This window comes from Myotis yumanensis, unplaced genomic scaffold, assembly GCF_028538775.1.
Source record: "Myotis yumanensis isolate MYYU_CA2020_CCGP unplaced genomic scaffold, mMyoYum1.0.hap1 SCAF_23, whole genome shotgun sequence".
NCBI lineage: Eukaryota > Metazoa > Chordata > Mammalia > Chiroptera > Vespertilionidae > Myotis > Myotis yumanensis.
Window position 1 is genome coordinate 12338723 of NW_027223774.1, and position 5309 is coordinate 12344031.

The following is a 5309-nucleotide window of genomic DNA, read 5'->3' on the forward strand; positions in this document are numbered from 1 at the left end:
TAGGGCATGGGCCTGACGCTCCAGCGCCAGCCATCTTCAGGGCTTCCAAGCAGGATACCAGGCTTTCTTCGTGGCATTTTTACTGGCTTCAAGTCTTTAGAGCTTAGACAGGACTCTTTAAAATATGATACTCCAGTCAAAGTTTTCCATTAATAAAACCATTATTAGGAACCGGTCTTATTGAATCTATGCAAAGAAATGTATTGCCATGTTAGCATTGCCAAATTTCGGAGGAATTACATAAGAAGAAAGACATACTGATCTACTCTAAGATTTTCTGAGTTTCCTTGCCAATTTCTTTTAATTGTTGGCATTAAATTTTCTTTCTATGCATAACCATGCCTCAGACCTTCTACTCTAAACAGGCTTTTTTCAGACTACCCCTGACATGGGCATGGTCACAAAGGCCTGCAAGCAGTACACAGGCTGCCAACTGTTAGCTGTCTCTCAACAGAGAGCAAAACCTGATGGGCACTGTTCCCTGCCCAGGTGGGCACCTGCCCTCTTGGCAGCTAGGCACCCTTTACTTTTTGGGGTTCACCCCACATAGTACCTTTCCAGGACAGCCAACATACATTCAAACCTGCAAGAGAATTAAAGGTCAATATAACACATAAACATAATATAGGCATCATGGCCACTTTAGGCAGCCACATCTTCTGCTACTAAACATGTGATCCTATAAATTGTCCTTGTCTCTTTGGAGCCATGTCCATGAAGAAGCAGGCATTATCTAAGTCTATTCAATGTTACCAGCATCAGGCAGGTCGAGCACGCCCTAGCTTGCTGCTGACCAGACGTGGATGTGATGGACCCAGGTCGCGACGCCGTCTATCTTGAGAGCGGTGGGGGTCGTCAGCACCACGGAGTTGGGTGTAGGGACCTTTCCATCGAGGCTCCAGGTGGTGCCTTTTGATGTAGACCCAATCTCCTGGTCTGTGCTGATGAGGAGTTGGGGTTGGGCCAGTCTCCTGGGTGGCGCCGAGGCGCAGCCAAATGTCCTCGTGCGCCCTCTGGAGCCCTCTCAAGAAAAGAGACAATTCTTGCAGCAAGAAAGTCAGGAATGATAGGGGGTGGGGCCTGACCAGCTTCATTCTCGCCTATCTTTACAGATTTCAAGGCCCATTGTCTTCCTTCACAGGCAGGGGGAAGGGCCCATTAAGTCTGCCTTGAGGAACTGTGAGCCCCATCCTTAAATGTTACTAGAAAAGCCACAAAATACCTTTTAAATTACCCCAGAATTCCAAAATCCCAACCCAGCACAGAATATCACATAGAAAATCAAAGTTCCCAGTAAACAACAGAGATGCTTATAAACATCAAATAAACATTTACACTTACACCTTTTAAGTGAACAAGTATTTTTACAGCCTTGGGCTCTTGAGCAGATAACAGGAACATCATCCAGGTCCCCTGATGGGGGCCTGACAGGAACAGATGTGGGGGCCTTTCCCACATCCCAGGACAGGATTCTTGACCTATGTCTTATTTAGATAGAAATGGTATTTATCACAAATAAACAAACAAATCCAAAACCAAGAAAATTAAGGCCAGAAGTACCCTCTGATGTTTTAGGGGTACCAAGGAAGGAGAAGTTAGGCAGTGTCCAGCCCTTCTCACAATCCACCACCAGTGACCAGTTCCAGCTTACTGGTCTATTATTCATTTAACATTTCTTTCCTTCCATTACACCAAAGCCATGCTTTTTAGTTAGAACTTTTAGCCTTAATTTTTAGGTGACATGTAAATAATTAACATTCCTCAGATTAACAATACATTCAAATTTAACAACATGGATACATATTTAAGCAATAAGGACAGATCAATTTACAGAAACCAGTTTCTACATGAAATAGTCGTACTTTAGAAATTAGATTACTGCTATCAGTCCCTCTTAAAGACTTTGACATAACCTTTGATTGTCCTTAGTTTAAGGAAAGCAGGGTTTTCTAGATTTAAGAGATTAGTTTAAAAATAAATCCTCGAAGCAAGCACGCTTGCAGCCTCATAAAACTCCGCCTTAAAGCTCCACCCCTGAGTAAATCAGAGGGCAGGGCCTTTGCTGTTTCAAGATGGCGGCCCCCAGGGGAGCAGCAAACCATGCGGCCACGGCTGCCAAGGCTTGGAGCCCAAAATGGTGGCTGTACCAATAAGCAAAGGCATTTAGTTACCATAATAACACAATTTTTCCCAATTCAATCCGAACATTTCTTTTTTTTTTTTTTTAATATATTTTATTGATTTTTTACAGAGAGGAAGGGAGAGGGATAGAGAGTTAGAAACATCGATGAGAGAGAAACATCAATCAGCTGCCTCCTGCACACTCCCCACTGGGGATGTGCCTGCAACCCAGGTACATGCCCTTGACCGGAATCGAACCTGGGACCCTTGAGTCCGCAGGCCGATGCTCTATCCGCTGAGCCAAACTGGTCAGGGCCCGAACATTTCTTTGTCAGGTTCATCTCTGCCATTTTTAAGGCCAAAACAGTCTCAGGTTTTTATTCTGTACACAGCAAATGGTTAGGTTCAGCTCAAAACTATGCGCACTCGTTTTTAAACTGGTATTTTCCCTTTACACGTGCACAGAAATCCCAGATGCATTTTAAAACTTTTACATTTCTAGCTGGGGCGATCTCCATGGGAAGAGGCTGGCTCGCATCCAGAGCCGCCGCCGCCCCCGGCCTCCCGGGTGTCCGGCCCTCAGGCTCCGCGGGGGACCTTCCCCCGACCCGATGCCGACTGGGGCCTCGCTGCTCCTGCCTCCCGTGAGCGACGCGCCGGCCCCGCCCCCCGCGCTCCACCTAGCTCCACTCACTCGCCACAAGCCCGGGGCCAACGCCGGCCAACGCAGGCCGCCGCCGCCGCCAGGCTCCGCGAACGAGCTCGTCCGCGCCCGGCCCGAGCCCCCAGGGCCACCCCCCAAAGGCGCGCCGCCGCCCATGGCGCCGAGCACAGGCCCAAGCTGCGGGGCTCGGGCTGCCTGGGCTGCCGCCTCTCCCGTCTCATCCCCAGGGCGCGACCCCGCGCACAACTCGGCCTCGGCGCGAGCCACAACCCCGGCAGGACCGGGGCGGGGAAGGGGACCCCGTCGCTGCGACGGGCCCCGCGACCCCAACCCTTTCGACCGTTGGCCGTGTGCGGCGCGAGGAAGCTCCCGACTGGGAAAAACCATGGCCTCGGGGCCTCTCCCAGGCTGCGCTGCTCGGGCTCCAGCTCCGGCCCAGCACCCGCCACCGACCGGGCCGGAGGCCGAGCCCCCAGGGCTGCTGCCGCAGCCGAGCCGCCTGGGCCCGCGGCGCGGCGGGCTCCGGGGCAGCCGCGCGCCGGCTTCAGCCTCCGCATCCAGGCGCATCTTTCCTCTCCTGCGGCCCGAGGCACAGTGATCCCCTGACTTTACACTCACATATTTTCACCAGACATTCATTCAGAGTTTAAACAATCCATTCAATTCCTAACAACTTCCCAATTCCTGAGGGAGCTCTAAAGCCTCCCGCAATCTCCTTGAACTGATCAATCACAATACCCAAAGGAGCAGTCTGAGTCCGTCCCATAACATCCGTCCAGTAAGTCCACAGAAAACAGAGAAACAGGCACAGACAAACAGGGCCCAAAACAGCCTTCCACTTCCATGGAAGAGACAGACGATGGCTTACGCCAAACCGGCAGGAACTACCCACCTCGTCTCAGATTGGGGTTTCTACAGACCTTCCGCCTTTTCGGAAGCAAAATTACACCCCTACAGATACAGATGGAGGATCGAGGCGTCCCCCGACTCCTCCCGCCCTTTGACCCCCTTGTGCGTCCACGGTCAATGTGGGCGATACAGATTTCAGAAGTGAGCTCACACAGAACAGATAAAGCACACAAAACAGACAAACACCACACACAGACACTTACCGCGGCCACGCAGATTCTACGAATTGGGGGAGTCCCTACATGGTCTTGGGAATCCCGGACGAGCCCCCAAATGTTATGCCCAGATTTCAAGATTCCCAAGAAACCACATCAGGGAGCCATCCAATCCGATGCAAAAGCATAAGAATCTGTATTTCAAGCTAACTTGAGCTCTCCATCCACCAGACTCACCAACACATCGGCTAGCCAAGTGGCCAAGAGAGACCGAACCCCTCCCAGAGACCGGTTATATAGGGGGGGGTTGGAGTAAGGGAGGAGAAAGGACTGTGCTTTGCCGATTGGCCAGGCACAAGTCGATGTCCCGTTCCTGGGTGTGGCTAGCAGAGTCTTAGACTTCCGTGAAGAAGCTCCTTGCCCAACACGTGGCCAAGGTAAGATGGAGGACGTAGCCCTTACCCTGGGGGAAGGTGGAGGGCATAGCCTTCACCCTTTCAATTACAAAGAATATTACATATGTCTCCTTTTTTCCCCCGCCCTTAACAATCCCCTGGCCTCCCCTACACCCCACTGTCTTATGTCCATTGGTTATGCTTATATGCATGCATACAAGTCCTTCGGTTGATCTTTTACCCCCGCACTCCCCCCCCCCCCCGCCCCCCCCGCCCCGCACCTCAAACCTCCCCAGCTTCCCCGCCGTAGTTTGACAGTCTGTTCCAGGAAGCTCTGCCTCTGTATCTATTTTTGCTCATAAGTTTATAATGGTCTTTATTATCCATGAATGAGTGAGATCATGTGGTGTTTTTCCTTCATTGACTGGCTTATTTCACTTAGCATAATGCTCTCCAGTTCCATCCATGCCATTGCAAATGGTAAGAGTTCCTTCTTTTTTACAGCAGCATAGTATTCCATCGTGTAGATGTACCACCGTTTTCTAATCCATTCATCTACTGATGGACACTTAGGCTGTTTCCCGATCTTAGCTATGGTGAATTGTGCTGCTATGAACATATGGGTGCATATATCCTTTCTGACTGGTGTTTCTGGTTTCTTGGGAAATATTCCTAGAAGTGAGATCAGAGGGTCAAATGGGAGTTCCATTTTTAGTTTTTTGAGGAAGCTCAATACTGTCTTCCATAGTGGCTGCACCAGTCTTCATTCCCACCAGCGGTGCACGAGTGTTCCTTTCTCTCCACATCCTCTCCAGCACTTGTCGTTTGTGGATTTGTTGATGATAGCCATTCTGACAGGTATGAGATGGTACCTCATTGTTGTTTTGATTTGCATCTCTTGGATGATTAGTGATTTTGAGCAAGTTTTCATATGTCTCTTGTCTTTCTGGATGTCCTCTTTTGAAAGGTGTCTATTTAGGTCCTTTGCCCATTTTTGATTGGATTGCTTCTTTTTTGCTAGATTGTATGGCTTCCCTATAAATTTTGGAGATTAGGCCCTTATCA